General features: G+C 42.5%; 1 long non-coding RNA gene across 1 annotated transcript; it reads right to left on the bottom strand.

The window, feature by feature from the left end:
* Window positions 1-211: 211 nt before the first annotated feature.
* On the bottom strand, window positions 212-10325 carry LOC121132912. The gene is made up of 4 exons (XR_005869618.1): window positions 10036-10325; window positions 5503-5672; window positions 961-1081; window positions 212-276 (listed from the first exon to the last, which is right to left on the bottom strand). It is a non-coding gene; the product is annotated as an uncharacterized LOC121132912 (long non-coding RNA).
* Window positions 10326-18753: the final 8428 nt, after the last annotated feature.

Here is an 18753-nt window from a genome sequence, read left to right as displayed (position 1 = left end):
TGATGTTTTCATCACCAATAGGCAACATGGTTGACCTCAAAGGAAATGCAACCACAAATTAAAACCAAAAGCAAAGGCATTTGTAATCCTAGTACATTTTAAAGAAACATGCCAGGAAACACAGAATTGAGCCCACTGGCAAACTTGATCCATTCAGATAGCCTGATATTAGTCCTTTGAATAAAGCGAACAGGTTTTCACACATCTATTACCTGTGCTGAGTGGCCCATCTTCCTCATCCCACAACACATCTGCTGCATCATGGAAGCACAACCACTGAAAAACACCAACAGTGCACTAGTTTGCAAATTGCTCCCTAGCTACCAAAATTGCAAACCACCATCCTCCACAAAACGTTGTGTGTGTGTGTGTGTGTGTGTGTGTGTGTGTGTGTGTGCGCGCGCGCGCTCATGTGTACGTGCATGTGTGCGTGCTCGTGTGTAAGGTAGAGAGAGCTGGAAATGGAGCTTGTTCTTTTATTTACTTAACAAGTATTGATCTGTCTGCTAGGTCTGCTTACCTTGACAGGCATTCCAAAGCACAAAGCTAATCCCTTCCCTAAGTACTGGTTTCCAGTATATGAAAGAGCAGAACTCAGCAGCAAAGAGAATGTCTTCCTCAAAGTCGAAGCTAGAAGTAATCCCTAGGAAACCTCGCATCTCATAGAGATTCCCAGCTCAGTTTTGTCGTGCGTATAACTGTGTTGTGTCACACAACCTATGCTGATAAGCATGTGTCAGCCCAGAAGGTCAGCAGTTTTCCAAGAAGGTGGGAGTGTGCCATGAGGATTGTTAGCACCCAGCTAACAAACAAATTTAATTATAAGCCAAATAATTACACTTCCATGTGCAGAGACAGGGAAAGCCGCCTACAGGGATATGAGTTTTCTCCAATGATGTCTCTAGAGGGCCTGAATCTGAACATGCCTAAAATAGAAAAGGCAAACAGGAATGTATATACCTTAACTTGATGGGACTTTTGTCACAAGAAGGTGATTTACTGGCTCCTCCATTTCTTATTGGATGCCTACGATGTCTGCCATCATTGGGTCTTCTCTGACCACTTCCTTTAACCTTGTATTCTAAAAAAATAAAAATAATAGGGATTTCATTTCTGTGTTGAATCAAGTGAAAGAACCCGGTTTCAAATAATTACCAACTATATATTTCCATTTCTAAAGGCAAAAGAAAATACAGGAATAGGGGATGAATAAGAGGTTTCCTAGGGTTAAGAAGAATGGAGGTTGTAAATGCATGGGTGGTTTAAAAAGCATTAGGACATTAACATGGCAGTTTCTTAGCCACACAGGGTGGTTACACGAATCTATGCAGGTGTAATAATCAGGATTCATACAGTTGCTCATAACTGAATTTTACTGTGAAGAAAAACTTTAAATTGACTTAAACATTATGTGCCTATTTCTGTGCCAGCGCAACAGTAAGATGCCCCTCGTGGTAAAGATGCCACACATCTCCCCTCCAGTCTCCATCAGCACCACTGTGGCACTGATATGTCAGCATCCTGCGCATGCTATGCAGCGCTATTTCTGCCATCATTGCAATAGTGTTACTTCAGCTTAGTTCTCAACGCCTCATCTCTAAGTAATAGAGCTCAGACTTAAGTAATCTGCCATTGCTGTGAAGCTTTGACTTTCTGTCTCAGCTCCCACTTCATCTCTCTAGCTTTGGTGTCACTATTTTTACATTTATGACTAAAAAGATATGTCTGGAGCCTTTGTTTAATTCCCAGCATGCACTTGTGGAAAACGAACCCTCATCTAACCTCCAGATTCTCAGTCACACTTTTCAAATGAAACGTGCTCAATGATTGAGTGAGGGTAATCCTTCCAGAATGTTCTTTGCATGTAAATGCATTAGACACACTTTGAAAATATTGCTTATGAATAGAAGCACTTTATTCATATTGTCCTGTGTGGTGTATCGTTTAACATATTTAGTGAATTTTGCATTTCAAAATAACTATGTCCCCCTTATGCCTTTGTTTTTGTTGTTGCTTTATTTTTGGATTTATTTATTTATTTATTGTAAGTATGTGAATGTTTTGCCTGTATGCATGTATGTGTAGCATGTATGTATCTAGTACCCTCAGAAGTCACAAGGGGATATCAGATCCTCTAGAACTGGAACTAATGGGTACTTATGAACCATCATAAACACAGGTCCTCTGAAGAGGAACAGGTGATCTAAACAGCTGAGCCATATCTCTCAGACCCTTGGTTTGGATTTTTTAAGACAGGGTCTCATGTAATCCAGAATGACCTCAAAGTAGCCATGAAGCTGAAGATGGTCTTGAACTCTTGGATTCGCTGCCTCCATCTGCCAAGGGCTAGGCACATAGACTTGAGTCATGATGCCCAGTCATTTTATTGTTCTTAGAGGTATGACTATGGAAACATTTGGGTTTTCCTAGTTTTGCCAGTGTTGCCATCATAAACTGCAGTGCTGTGAACACCTTTTATACTTACAATGCTATAGAATCATACAAATATAATTGTGGAACAATTTCAAGGTTGTGGAACTAATTTCAAGGTTGACACTACCAGTTTGTTCATCACTATAAATTACACCAAATTGTGCTACCAAAATGTTGATATTCTTACCTAAGGGATATGAGTGTTCTGGCTTCTCATAACTGCCCCAAGACCCCAACTCTCAAATCTTCTTCAGCAGGTTTTATGAGTTATTTCCTTGTTGTTTTAACCTGTTTCACTTTCTAGCATTAGTATGTCATGGTAATCTCTGGCTTCATTTCTTATCAACCTACTCTCAAGGTTGCAGCTACCCACAGTAACTCACACATTTGAAAATATTAAGTGGGAGACTGACTCATAAATGTTAGATAACTTGTTCTAGGATAGTTACTCTATTTTGTTAGGTATTGTTAGTCTCTTGCTGTGCATAATTAAAAAAACAAAACAAAATTTGTCCATAGGCCATACAGGGAAAATGCTAACACAAGATTGTGTAACAGCCATAGCTTTAATGTTCCATTGAGGACCATGGAACATATATACGCCCCTAGATAAGAGTGGAGCATCTGCCCATTCACACAACAAGGATGTGTATTCCACTATGTTCGTAGCAGCATTATATGTAATAGCTAGATCCTGGAAGCAACCTAGATGCCCCTCAACTGAAGAGTGGATAGAGAAAATGTGGTACATTCACACAATGGAGTACTACTTAGTGGAAAAAAACAATGGGATCTTGAAATTTGCAGGTAAATGAATGGCACTAGAGGAAACCATCCTGAGTGAGGTAACCCAGTCACAAAAAGGCAAACATGGTATATATTCACTCATATATGGATTTTAGATATGGATCAGGGGAGCGTTAGACTACAATCCCAGTGCCAGTGAGTCTGGGAAACAGGGAGGTTCCCAAGAGATATGCATGATACCCCAGAGGAGTGGATTGAGCCAAGATCTCCTGAGCAGACTGGAAACATGGGGAAAGGAAGAGGGAACCAGGAAAAACGGGGGGGGGGGAAGAAGAGGGGAGAAGAAGGCATGAGGCAGCAGGAAAGTTGAGTCAAGGTAAGAATAGAGGAGAGCAGGATGAGAGATACCATAATAGATGGAGTTATTATAGATTTGAGGAGAGAGCTGACACTAGTGAGATTTCCAGAGATCTACAATGATAACACCAACTGGCAAACTAAGCAATAGCGGAGAGACTACATTAATAGCCCCTCCCGGATGATAAGGTTGATGACTACCTTATATGCTATCCTAGAACCTTCATCCAGTTACAGATGGAAGCAGAGACAGATGCCCGCAGCTAAACACTGAACTGAACTCCTGGAACCTAGTGACAGAGATGGAGGAGTGATGAGCAAAGGGGTCAAGACCGTGCTGGTGAAACCCACAAAGACAGCTGACCAGACAAGGGGGAGCTCTTGAACCCAGACTGATGTCTAAGAGGCCAAAAGAGGACTGATTCAGACTCCATGAATGTAGTGTCAGTGAGGAGGCCTCAGAAATCTCTGGAGCCTTGGGTAGTGTTTACCATGGCATACAAATGAACTTTGGGAGCCCATTCCACATAGAGGGATACTATCTCAGCCTAGGTCCTGCCCTGGATGAAATGACAGACTCTGGAGATTCCCCCCAAGGAAGGCCTCACCCTCCCTGGGGAATGATATGGAGATTGGGTGGGGGGCTGAAGGGGGATTGATGGAGAGACAAGGGAGGAGGGGTGGGAGAGGGAGCTGGGATTGACATGTGAAGCATTCATGTTTCTAATTTAAATAAAAACATATATTGAGAAAAAAAGTGGAGCATCTATATTAGTGAGTGACTAATGAGTGATCTAAGGATGATTAAGACTGGATGAGAAATTGGCACGTGGGCCGCAGAGAATTCACCAAGCTCAAGGGCAGGGGCTCATGGGCCTGCCTCTGTCTCTTCACATCCTGGCGCTGCCCCTACTGTTTTCACTCACACAGCTGACCTTCAGGACAGCAGCACAGGCCTCTTCTCTTCTAGAGTGGCCACACTTGGCACTTCCATCAGAAATGAAGCAGAGACCTCTCCACTGTCATACTTACCAACTTAAAGAACGAGCGTCCCTGAATACTCCTAAGCAACTGCCTAGGGCAAGCCCAAGGAGGCACTGAAAATAGCTGCCCACGCTGCTTGACACCCTCAGTCCAAAGCCCTGGTCCACTCTCCACTGCTTTGTCTACTCTCCCTTGTGAGTGAGACAACAGGAGTCTAAGTCAGTCAAGCCATCTTGCTGTGACCAGTTTGTTGAATACACAGGACTTGAGATATTATCCAAATACAGCTTTGCTTTTGTTTCTCCGTCCCATTATACATCATTCGGCGTTGATAATCTGTGCCAGGATGAAATTCTTGCACTCCCTTAGATTTGGGGTTTCTTTTTTTGAGTTACTGGTTCCTGCTGTCACCTTCTGTAACACGTGCCGTCACCTTTCCATTCTTAGGGTGCCTTGCCCTGAAATGGCTAAATACGTGCTACCCAGTGCCCAGTACCTTCCCTGCCCCACACTTGGGGTACTGCAGCTGAGGGTATAAAGTGGAGAAGGGAGTCTGGCCTCTCAACCCTGTCAGGAAGAAGAGGGAGGAGGAAGAGAGAACGGGGAGAAGGAGAGGGAGAGAGGCGGGGGAGAAGGAAGAAGAGACAGGGAAGGAGGAGAGGAAGGAAGGAGAGGGAGGAGGAACAAGAGAATCATAATAATGACTAAGAAGAAAAGAAGGGGGAGGAGAAAAGAAGAAATCGAAGTATCCCCCAAGCCATGGGTTCCTGCAAGCTCCCCCTTGATCCTGAAGAATGGAACTCTGATCCAAATAGTTCCCAAACATCCTTCCCAGAGCTCCCACCTGTTTCGGCCATGGAGGCCCTTTGCATCCCACTGATAGCCTGGATTAGCTTCCGTTCAGTGGGGAGCAACTGTGAACCTGGAGCTGCAGGCAGGTCCCTACCAACTCTACCCTCCCGCAGCCAGTCCAAAGTTTACCTTCCTCCAAGTCTTTCGGGGGACAGTTTGGTTCCCTCTGTGATCATCTCTGGCTATCTCTGACTCCTCGGGCATCAGCCATCTGAGTCCCACTGTATCCTAACTTCTGGAATTAGAGACCCAGGCTATCCATGTGGTCCTCAGGAAGCTTCCACCAAGACGAGCTTGAGCTGAGGGGGCAGAGATGAGCACAAAGCTGGGTGTCAGTTAAAGCAAGAATAAACAGATGTCATAGTCCAAGACACACTAGCATTAAACACACACACACACACACACACACACACACGCACGCACGCACGCACGCACGCACACACAAAAGCAGCAAGATGTCACGGTCTTCTGCCACTCCTGTCCCCTGAGGCAAGCCACAGATGAAGGCTTGATGATGCCTTCCTTCAGATGATGATCATAAGGTTCTCATCTGAGAGATGTCCTACAACACTGAGTCAGAGGAAGGGGGAGCTGCAGTCTGAAGCCAGAGACGGGAGACGAATCTGAAGGCAAAGCCTGTATTCCTCTAATTAGGGCCATTAGAAAGTCTGTTCCTTTGTCCAGTCAAGTGACCCTCCACAGCTATCCCCTTCTTCAAACTTGGCGTTAAAAACATGCAACTCCTTCCATTCCGCTGGTTTGTCATTACTGTAGGGTTTGTGGAAACAGAATCCTTCCTCAACAGGCTGGCCCTTTCTGTTGGCACTTACTAAAAACGGCTCACTTCAAATTGTGAGACTATCTCTTATAACCCAGAATCGTCCCTGGGGACCCTAAGAATGGTTCCTAAGAACATGAACATCCACAGAACAAAGCTCTGTATCCAGAATTCTGGGACGAGGGAATCCTAACTTCCATACTTTGTAGCCAGCAAACACAGCTGGCTTCCTCTCGTTTACAGTAACCAGCTCTGCACTTCTGACTTCTCCCCCTCTGCTGAACCCCTGGATTCTGACCCTTTAAGACCCCGAGACCTTCATGGAGCTCCCTCTCCCTCTGCCGTTAACAATATTTTAAAATTCCCCCATTTCCAGCTGCTACATAAGATGTCTTACAGAGTAGTTCCTTGTAAATACCTTCAGTTTGACCTAAGAATGACCTAGAGCTGGGTGGGATTAAAAGCCCAAAACCAACAGAGCCATAGATTAAGAACAGGAAGTTACATGGGCTGAAATGAAGAGTTCAGGGAGCTGACCTTGAATTCAAATTAAAATGCAACTCTACTATACTGAGGCCAAAACACCAGAAACACTGACTATCCTCAGAGACCTTGAAATTTTCATTGGCCAACCAGAAAGGCTACTTAAGTTTGCCATCAGTCTCCTTGCCTGTAGACGGTCATTAAGCCTGCTTCTTTTTGCAAACACCCTTGACATAGCACCAGTTTCTATGAGTGATGGACCACAACTACTCACTCAGAATCAGTCACATGAAACATATTAAATGAACCTGTGTTCCTTTCTCTTGTCATGTCATGTCATATGTACCCATCCCTGAACATAGCTATATTGGGTACTTTTGGACACTGTGACCAGATACCTGACAAAAATCCACTTAAAGACAAAGTGATTAATTTGTCTTATAGTTTGAGAGGGATAGAATTTTCCAGCTGGCCAGGCTCAGTGGTTGCAGACCTGTAATCTCAGCTACTTCTGAGGCTGAAGTAAGAAAATCATAAATTTAAAGCCTGCCAAGGCTACAAAGGGAATTCAAGGCTAGCTTGGGCAATTTAGTAAGAGACTGTCTCCAAAAGTAAAAGGATGGCTTGGGACATAGTTAACTGAGAGAACACTTAGCCAGCAGGCACAGAATCCTAAAGTCAATCCTAGGACTGGCAAAAAAAAAATTAATAAAGAGGATTTTTTTTTCCTTTAAATTAGAAGTAATCTTGTTTTCAATGTCAATCCCAGTTCTCTCTCCTTCCCCTCCTCCCCTGCCCCCCCCATCCCATCCCCTTTCTGCTCCCCAGGCAGGGTGAGGCCTTCCATGGGGGATCTTCAATTCTGTCATATCCTTTGGAGAAGGGCCTAGGCCCTCCCCCATGTGTCTAATCTGAGAGATTACCCCTCTATGTGGAATGGGCTACCAAGTCCATTCCTATACTAGGGATAAATACTGATCCACTACCAAAGGCCCCATATATTGCCTAGGCCTAACTGATACTCATAGGGTTCTGAATCAGTCCTATGCTGGTTTCCCAGCAGTCAGTCTGGGGTTCATGAGCTCCCCCCTTGTTCAGGTCAGCTGTTTCTGTGAGTTTCACCAGCCTAGTCTTGACCCCTTTGCTCATCACTCCTCCCTTTCTGCAACTGGATTCCAGGAGTTTATCCCAGTGTTTAGCTGTGGGTGTCTGCTTCTGCTTTCATTAGCTACTGGATGAAGGCTCTAGGATGCCATAAAAGGTAATCATCAATCTCATTATCAGGGAAGGACATTTAAGGTATCCTCTCGACTATTGCTTAGATTGTTAGTTGGTGTCATCCTTGTAGATCTCTGGACATTTCCCTAGTGCCAGATTTCTCTTTAAATCTATAATGGCTCCCTTTATTATGGTATCTCTCATCCTGATCTCCTCTATTCTTCCCCCAACTCAACCTTCCTGCTCTCTCATGTCCTCCTCTCCCCTTCTTTTCTCCCCTTCTCTTTCTCCTAACTCCCTCTCCCTTCTCCCCATGCTCCCAATTTGCTCAGGAAATGTTGTCATTTTCCACTTTTCTGGGGGACCATGTATGTCACTCTTGGGGTCCTCCTTCTTCCTAGCTTCTCTGGTGGTGAGGGCTGTAGACTGGTAATCCTTTGCTCTGTGTCTATGATCCATATATGAATGAGTACATACCATGTTTGTCTTTTTGTGATTGGCTTACCTCACTCAGGATGGTTTCTTCTAGTTCCATCCATTGGCCTGCAAATTTCAAGATTCCATTGTTTTTTTCTGCTGAGTAGCACTCAGCAGAATGTGGTGTAAATGCACCACATTTTCTCTATCCACTCTTCAGTTGTGGGGCATCTAGGTTGCTTCCAGGATCTACCTATTACATATAATGCTGCTATGAACATAGTGAAACAGACATCCTTGTTGTGTGAATGGGCATCTTTTGGGTATATGCCTAAGAGTGGAATTGCTGGGTATTGTGGTAGACTGAGTCCCATTTTTCTGAGGAATCTCCATGCTGATTTCCATAATGGCTGTATGAGTTGGCACTCCCACCAGCAGTGGAGGAGTGTTCCCCTTTTTCCACATCCTCTCCAGCACAAACTACCATTGGTGTTTTTGATTTTAGCCATTCTGACAGGAGCAAGATGGTATCTCAGAGTTGTTTGAATTTGCATTTCCCTAATGGCTAATGATGTTGAGCACTTTCTTAAGTGTCTCTCAAGCATTTTATACTCCTCTATTGAGAATTCTCTATTTAGTTCAGTCCCCCACTTTTTAATTGGATCCTTTGGTGTTTTTGAGACTTGCTTATTGAGATCTTTGTAAATTTTGGAGATCAGCCCTCTGTCAGATGTGGGGTTAATGAATATCTTTTCCCAACCTATGGGGTGCCTTTTTGTCTTGCTGATTGTGCCCTTTGCTTACAGATGCTTCTCAGTTTCAGGAGGTCCCATTTATTAGTTGTTGATATCAGTGTCTGTGCTACTGCTGTTATGTTCAGAAAGCAGTCTCCTGTAACCAATTCATTCAAGGGTACCTCCCTCCTACTTTCTCTTCTAAAAGGTTCAGTGTGGCTGAATTTTTGTTCAGGTCTTTGATTCATTTGAACTGAAGTTTTGTGCATGGCGATAGATATGGATATATTTGCAGTCTTCCAGACCCCAGCATCCAGTTATGCCTACACAATATGTTGAAGATGCTTTCTTTTCTCCATTGTATGATTTTAGCTTCTTTGTCAAAAATCAAGTGTTCGTAGGTGTGTGGGTTAATATTAGGGTTTTCAATTCGATTCTGTTGGTCTACCTGACTATTTTTTGTGCTAATACCAAGCTGTTTTCAGGACTATAGCTCTATAATAGAGCTTGAAGTCAGGGATGGTGATACCTCTGGAAGTTTCTTTATTGTACAGGGTTGTTTTGGCTATCCTGGTTTAAGAAAGGATTTTTCAAAGAAAATGGGTAGGCTGCCATCTCTCTCCTGCTAATGGACATCTATGGATGTAGATTCCTACTCTCCCAATATAAAACAGATAAATGTTCTGCCTTTCTGATGATTATATTTCAAATAAATGTTTCCAGATCCTTGAGGAAGACACTCCAGAGCTGTATGAGCACACACACAAAGGGGAAAATGAAGGAATTCCCATTGTAGGGTTCTTTAATTTTTTTCTTTGCTTATTTTTAGTGAATTCTCCAATAAGAGAAGGCAATGGCTCATGGTCAGTTGTTGGATGGAACAAACAGTCATTCCTCTAGCAGGTCTGTCCTTTTCCACACAGGAACCCAAAGAGTGGCTATGTCATCATAGGAACACAGCCTTAAGTTTCTAGAAGTCTATAGAAGAGTTTGGTTGAGCCACATGATGTAGAGGGTTTAAAGTACACATACCTCATCTTCACAAAGTTCTGTTGCCCTTCTTGTTTTTAGTGTCACGCCCTCTGCTCCTGCAACTATGGGCAAGGGATTGTTTCCCATACACATCCGAGAGTCCGTACCAGAGTCGCTGAAGCCTCTGTGGACATAACAGCAGACAGAATCTCATTGTATTCCCATGGATGATCCATACTAATTACTGGGGCACTGGGAGATCACATATCAAATCTGTAGAAATCAGTCTCCTTCATTTCTCACCTAATACTCTTTGTACCTGAAGACAGGATATTATTCTAAATAAAATGGATGGAGAAACAAAGAGATTACAGAGAAAGTAAAAATACACCTATATCAATACTCATTGCCTCATTCCAACAGATGGCTCTTTTGCATACTAAGCATCCAGGCCTACAGCTGGCCCTAGAAAATGTTCAATAAATGCATGAGTGAATGAAAGAACAGACCTATGTAATCTTCACATAGCATACATTTATGTCTGAAATGAAATAAATTATCTAATTGATGACTACATGCTTTTTTTCTATTTCAATTCTTTATTATTATTTATTTATTTTTAAATTTAAATGTAGATTAGAAACAAGGTTGCTTCACAAATCAGTTCCAGGTCCCTCTCCATTTCCCTTCCCTCCTCCTGTGCCCTCCCTCAGCCCCCCCATATCCCCTCATTTCACCAGGGAGGGTGAGGCCCTCCATGGGGGTATCCATAGTGTCATTTCATCCAGGGCAGGGCCTAGACCCTCCCCCAAGAGTTCAGGGTGAGAGTGCATCTCACATTGTTGGATGGGAGTCCAAAGTCCATGTGTATACTCGGGAGAAGGACTACATGCTTTTTAAGAAACATTTATTATTTGGTTCATTATAATATTTTGTATTACAATGCAAAAGAACCCCAATTATATAAACTAAAAAGCAAACACACCTTTAATACCATCACTGATAAATCATGGCTACTAATATATTTGTTTTTGCATATTAAAACATATTACTTCAAATTTTTAAATGCCAAATTAAATTATATAGTATCTCATTCATATAGCCAGTATGTCCACACTGAATGTTATGAGCTTTTTTTTTTTTTTAAGAAGAAAGAACCTTTACTGTCTTCAGAAATAAATTGCCGAAGAGCAGTGGTTCTCAACCTGTGAGTCTTGACTTCTTTGGGGTTGAGTAACCCCTTCACAGGGGTTGAATATCAGATATCCTGAATATATTTACATTACAATTCACAACGGTAACAAAATTAGTTTTGAAACAGCAACAAAAATAATTTTGTGGCTGGGGGTCACCACAACATGAGAAACTGTATTAAAGGGTCACAGCATTAGGAAGATTGGGAGCCACTGCCCTAGAGAGAGCTCTTGTTTATTAACTCACTTTTGTTTTGATAACTTTATACATGCATAAATAATGCATTCGGTTAACTCTCACCCCAATACATGACGATTTCCCTCTTCCCTAAAAACCCCTTTTTCACAGTCACGACTTTTTGTTTCGTGACTACTGAGTTTAGCCAGGGCTATCTATGTGACAAGGACTGCCCCTCTCCCAGAACCTATATATAGCTAGTAATTCAGCAGGAGGGAGGTTGGTTCCCATGTATGATCATGTCCTCCCTCCAGGACCAGTCTTGCGCAGGCTCAGTGCAGGAAACCACAGCTGCTGTGTGCTCCTGTTTGGAAATGCCTTCGGGGCATCTCCGTGTGTCTTCTGCTTTTAATGCTCTTTCCATTCCCTCTTCCATGATGTCCCCTGAGCCTTAGAGCGGTGGCACGATAGTCTTGTTTAGACCCGAGACCTCAACCGTCACTTGTTCTTAGCACCTTGGGTAGCCGTGAGTCTCTACCCTTCACTACAAAGAGTCTTCCCTGATTAAGGGTGAGAGTAGCATCAGTCTGTGGGTACACACAGATATTTAGAAGGCAGCCTGACACTATGTTAGCTCAACAATAACAGTAAGTTCCCCACTAGGGTCTATGACCTCCACAGTCATGGGATTTTTTAAAAATCTTTTTATATATTTACTTTTATGTGTATGAGTATGTTGCTTGCAAATATTTCTGTTGAGCTCATGCATGCCTGGTGCCCACAGAAGTCAAAAGAGAATACCAGATACCCTGACCTGGGAGTTATGGGTAGTTGTAAGTTGCCCTGTGGGGGCTGGGAATCAACTCCTGGTCCTCTGCAAGAACAAGTACTCCACACTACTGAGCCCTCCATCTCTCCAGCCCTAACCATGGCTTTTGGACCAGGCATGAATCATCCCTTGTGGCATAGGCTCTCAATCCATCAGGAGAGATTTAGTTACTTGAAAATGGCATGCCACACTTCGGGCTTCTCTTAAATGCATAAGCTTGCTTTTGTGTTTCAGTTTGACTTACATTCAGGCTGTCCCAAGACCAGCATCCCTCCTCAAGTTGTTTCCTTTAAGTAGGTGTTAGAGATTCATGGGCATCTTAAAATAATCCATTATGGTAAGAAACAAACCATACGGATCTTTTAAAGAATGACATTCTGAATGTACTGAAAACTGCTCATTTCTCTTTGAAAGTCTAAATTCCCCACAGTCTGTGCTCGAGGTGATGCACATGTACTCTTTGTTCCGTTCCATTCCTTTGATCGGAAGACTCCAGAGAACTTCTCAAGTCCTCAGAATGACACAGCACCCTCCACCCACCTCACCGCTGAATCGCCTTCCGTCAGGAGCTACCCTTCAAGTTTAAGTAAAGCCTACAGGAAAAGCTCTCGTTTCCTTATCTAAAATCTTTCTACTCTGCCACTCAGAGAAAATTAATATTTTTCTAAAATTAAAATACTCTTACAGCTCTATCATTATTGGAAAATTAGATTTTTTTTCATTTGGCACATCCCGTATTTTAAGTGATTTAAGAAGCTGAACAAGAAGCTAGTCCTGTTGTTATAATTACACAATAATAATATATTCAGCAGACCATACAGTGTTAGAATGTGAAGATTGCCTTCTTCTCTCAGTGTCTAATCTGCTCTACTAATCATGTAAACCAAGAAATTTATGCAATGATGACTTTATAAGAATTATCACAATTGATCTATCTATTCAATTATTTTTAAGAGCAATAACAAGTGTTTTGGACTTTGTCATGCAAAATATGCAAGTGATTTCATTTTCCCTTTCCCAATAATGTGAACGGAGTTTCAGTGACCTTGTGTGTTTGGAGGCAGAGTTACTTCTTGATAGGACGGAAATGAAGAAAGATGTCTCTTATGCTGCTAGGGGAACAATATTTAAAAGTGTGTCCTCCACTGGGGCTTGGATGACCTTCATTTGAGAGTATTGTATGGAGCTATCTACTTGTCATAATGCCTGGGGTCTGTTGAGGGCATTTAGTGCCTACAAGTCAGGGATGGAGGCTTCCTATAATGTATACACCATTCCTATACTGCACAGAGTATCAGATACAAAGTGCCCACTAGACCCTGTGATGATGTGCTGCTTATGGAAAACCGTGTTCCTTTGGATATTTAACTGCAAACACTAAAACCAGCTTTAGCCCATTTTCTTTTTCTTCTTTAATTCATTTATTTCATGTGTGTGAGTGTTTGGCCTGCATATAAGTATGTGCACCATATGTGTGGCTGGTACCCACAGAGGCCAGGAGGTGGAGTTGCATCTCCTGTATCCCTGGAATTGGAGTTAGTTGTGAGGTATCATGTGGGTTCTGGAAAACTGAAACCAGGTCCTCTGCAAAAGCAACAAGTGATCTTAACTGCTGAGTCATCCCTCCTGCCCAATCTTAGCCAGTTTAAAGTAGAACCAGGACTTAGTAGCAACCAGGACTTAGTAGCTGCAGACTACCCAAAAGACATGGAAAAATCAGTCTGGGAAGTCAAGAGAGAGAACAATGCCCCATTACATTCTGAGAGACCCTGTACCACTATTCACTGTTAGTTTATCAGGCCTACTCAAGCTATGTATGTATGTGGGGGTGATGAGTATACATGTTCTTGTGTTCATAAGCACATGCACATACTGAAGCACATGTATGTGTATGCATATGCATGAGAATGTCTGTTTATGTCTTACTCAATAGATCTCATATTTTGAGAAAGGTCCCACCATGGACCTGGGACTTGCTGATTGGCAAGACTGACTAGTCAGTGAACTGCAAAGACCTACTTCTCTCTACAACCCATTCCAGCATTGGGGTTACAGATGAATGCCTGCAGTGTTTAATATGGGCCCTAGACATTTAAACTCAAGTCCTCACACTTGTATGGCAGGAACTTTACCAACTCAGTCATGCTCCTAGCCCCACTGCCGCTTCTTTGAGCTACTCTCCTCACCAGTGTGGGCAGACTCAATTCGGGATCTCCCTCTTTCTTGGTGGAGCCTAGATCCCATATGTGAATCTCAGTGCACCAATGAGATGCTCAATTCCAGGACTCTCCCTGTGGCCTATCCCCTGGGGAAGCAGGGCTTACTGGTAGGAGCTTAATAGACATAGAAAAAGTATTCAAGAGAGCCGAGCAGTCACAAACTGTGACAAATGTCCACCAAGTCATCAAAAGCCCTGATTTTAACCCTTTCCCTGAAGGCAGTGAGAACAGCTTCCAAATTTGGTTTCCAGGATCTCAAAAGGATATACTTAGTCTCTCCCCACTGTTGTACATGCATGTTATTTTCTCTACTTCAATCACCATATCAGATATTTGCATTGGTGCATATGTGCCATTTTTGTTTCTCCCAGCACTATAATTTCTGCCTAGCTGTAGAATTCTTGTTTCTTTGTCCTCTCACCTCCTACAACTTTTTATATCTCACATAAGTATATATAAAAATGTTTTCTAAAGTTATAGGTTAAGATGAAATATATATGAGGGGAAAAGTCAGTGAAGAAATGACAGCTTCCTTTCGTACAAAGGTACCATGGAAACACTGTACCAGGTGGGTTGGGGCAGGAACTGTATGGAGACATTGAACTGCTATACCAGTCTACCATAGTTATTAAAGAGCAAATGTGGTGTAAGTCATATAACTCCCTAAGCAGGCCAGAACCCTAAATGGACTCTGCCATGTATCCAACATAAATTAAAGTAAGTAACACAGAAGGATATGGGGCAGCATTTCAAAAAAGTAGTTTGGATCATTAGAGGGAAAGCAGTATAGGTGTTAAGGGAACATCAAATGACTTCCTCAGTTCTGCTGTTCAGTCTCTGGCTTACTGCCCCTAGCTTTACTGCTACAAGAGGATTTCATGCTCTTCCAACATGTGACAAATAATGAGATTTATAGATGACTAGCTAGTACAGTTTCCATTTTAAAACCACCACCTGAATTGATCAGTTGCATTTAAATAAATACAAATTAGTGGTTTAGAGTGTATTATACTGTAGAAGATAATAGTGCCTGCCTTCAGAAGTTCTCAAATCACCTTCTAAATGAGCCTCATTATCCCCAATACAGTGATCCAGGGAAGAGTGTCTGTAGATTATTTCATAATTTTAAATTCATTGACTCCAAGGTAATTGCTCAAATCCTTATTTTAACTGTGAATGAAACTACCTAAGGTTTTATCTTGTTAGTGTGTGCACAGCCATCAAATGAATGTGGGACTGGGGGAATGTTTTCAATGTATTCTGGGTTGGTTTTTATTTCTTTTTTGTTTTTTAGATTGCTCTTTTTTAATCTATCTGGAAAAGCTGGAATTCGTGGATGCATCTGTGATGTTTGAAGATGCTGAGAAAAGATTCTAAATATTTCTCTTCATACCCACCCAGAACTGTAGTCCTTACTCCTCATCAAAGAAACTAGCAGACGGAGACCATCCAAGAAAGCCATCAAAATGCAGGGTTGTGAGCCCAGTTCTGTCGGATGCATCTACAGCACAACTCCCACATCTAAGACTCAAGGATCCCTGAAGAAGAAGGAACAGAAAGGACTGGAAGGTTGGGGCCAGATTGTGTCTCCTATGAATGTCAGAAGCCACACCCATGAAATGTCATCAACATGGCCACCCAAACATGACCTAAACAAGGACGACACCAGCAGACATGCTAACATGGAAGGGGGGAAAGCTCAGGCAGTTCAGCCTTAGACAAAGTAACACAGGCAGCTGAGGAATGCCGGGAGCAAGAGAAACAGTCTTCCCTATGGAAGAGCATTTCACTTAGTTAGCCAATACCAAGTGGTCAGCCCTGAAAACACATAAATACAAGTAACACTATACAGACTGAACAGACACACACACACACGCACATGCACACATGATATTCGAGCTATCTCACATATATGTCTGATAACAAAGAAAAAGAGGCCATGAATTTGAAAGATAATAAGGGAAACAAGGTAATATGAGAGGATTTAGAAGGAAGAAAGGGAATGAAATGATGTAATTATAATCTCAAAAATTTGGGTTGGAAAGATGGCTCAGCTGTTTAAAAGGCTAGGCTCACAACCAAAAATCTCAAAAAAAAAAAAAAAAGAAAAAGAAAAGAAGAAAAAGAAAGAAAAAATGCTCAGTACAATGGCTGACAATAGATTATCTATTCATCAATTTACACTTTTGGAAAGCTCACATGACATCACAAGTGGAAAACTCTTCACCTGGCCTCACGGGATGAGTTGCCGTGAAAATGCAGGCACACTACAAACTACATAAAGTGACCTTGAGGCTGATATAGAAAATATATGAAACAGATGAAGTTCCTGTTCAGACATGGAACCCATACCTAAGATGTCACAAGTATTCCAAAATCTGAAAAAAAAATATCTAAAATCAGACATACTTCTGATCCCAGAAATTCCATATGAAGTACAGCAACCTGTGTATCCAAAGGACAAAGAACCTCCAGTTTAGTCTACCCTGAGAAGAGGATTAATAGAATCTAGCATTTTACAAGGGAGGCCAAGTTCAAAGCTGACAAAATATTATCCTACTGTTTAAAGTATTGCTTTCTGATACTTTTACTCTCGTGGGATCTATTTTTCTAGTGACTGACTCTTAAAACGTTGGAATGTGGTTCTAAATGAGAATATTTCCCCTAGGGGTTCCCTTCATGAAACTGACAACCAATATGTAAAAAAGAAGGGGATGTCCTCCAGAAAGTCAAACACCCAATGTCATAAGGGGAATGATGTAACCCAGTCCAGCAGCCAGCAGACTGGCAGCATCAAGGCAAGTCCCAAAGAAAACTGCCCTAGGGCTCCTTGAAACCACCTGACCTGGACCATGAAGTCCCGAAGATGAATAAGCTAGATCAAGAACACCTGTCACTGTTAATCCAAGTCGAGAGCAACAGGAACTTCCTGGTCTGGTGTTTTTGTGATCAGGTTCACAGGAGGATTCCATGGACAAGGATTAAAATCATTAGATATCTAGATGTTTTCTATTGTATTAGCTGACCACTCTCATATTTGTACAAAGTGAGAACTGCATGCGCGCGCGTGTGTGTGTGTGTGTGCAGGTGTGTGTGTGTGTGTTTGCGTGCACGCGCATGCGTGCGTGCTCGCTTCAGGGACTTTATTACTCATCTTTAATTTTTGAAATATTGTATTTGGTTAAGGGAAGAATTGCCCCATTGTAAAAAGTGTCAGCTTTGAAGTCGTACAGATTTGAGTTTAAATTTAGTCCTACTTTTTGTCCCTGGGCCATTTCAGGAATAGGTCTCCAGTTTTCCTAATGTAGAAAGTATTAATTACTTCCTACTAGGACCACTTAAGGGAAGGAATTTAACCATATACCCAAATCACCTGGCACATAGCCCAGGTCTTCATGGGTATTTAACAATGGAAATTGACCGGCAACTAAAGTTAACAGAAAGACATGGAATTGGAGTTGAAAAAAAAAAATGCTTTTCTTTCAAGCTACTTCTCCTTGAAGAGAAGATATAGATGATGCTAAGAAATACCAATCTGAACTTGTTCCTGTGGATTATGGAATTTCACCAAAGCAGCAATGGAACACTGTGGCCACCCGGTTGTGGCTCAGTTCCAAATTCCTAACATCCTTGTGGCTTTGACTAGGGAGCCCAACCTCCAACTCTGTGTCCTCGTTAGAAAAACAAGGAAAGGTCTAAGCATCTTTGCTTCCTTCCTTTAGCATTACGCAAGGAAATCTGTAATGACCTCCAATGCTCAGTGAGGATTCCCAGCAGGCACCTTACAAGGGAGTTATGGCTCGCCACCAAGCAGGGATTCATGGTTAGTCCTTCAGAAGGGGTTCATGGCCAGCTGCTGGGGGCAGGGGTTTGTGGCCAACTGCTGGGGGGTTGGTTCGTGACCAGCTACTCAAGGCGGTTCATGGCCAGCTATTCAGTGGGGTTCAGGGCCAGCCCCTCTCACCAGGAGTTGATGGCCAGCTATTCAGTGGGGTTCAAGGCCAGCCCCTCTCACCAGGAGTTGATGGCTGGCTTCCTGGAGGGTTCATAGCCAGTAGCTAGCACACCTGTATATCTAAACGAGCTTGTTCTCTTCGTCATTGTGATGAAGTGACATAGGGTTAGTCATTTTGAAGACCTCACTTAGGTTGTCTTTCAATTTTCTCCTCTGCTATTACTTGTGTATGAAGTTGACTGATTTGAAACAGTCACGAAACAGTGTGACGTCGACAATGATGTGACAGCATGCTTCCTTAGCACAAAGACAGGAAACAACGAAACTACAGAGACCCACACTCATGACTTTGGGACACCAACAAGGACCCAGTGGTTTCCAGAAGAAAGAAAAGGAAAAGCAGC

Source organism: Mesocricetus auratus, unplaced genomic scaffold (assembly GCF_017639785.1).
Source record: "Mesocricetus auratus isolate SY011 unplaced genomic scaffold, BCM_Maur_2.0 Super-Scaffold_100018, whole genome shotgun sequence".
NCBI classification, from domain to species: domain Eukaryota; kingdom Metazoa; phylum Chordata; class Mammalia; order Rodentia; family Cricetidae; genus Mesocricetus; species Mesocricetus auratus.
This window is presented reverse-complemented; position numbering and strand designations above follow the sequence as displayed.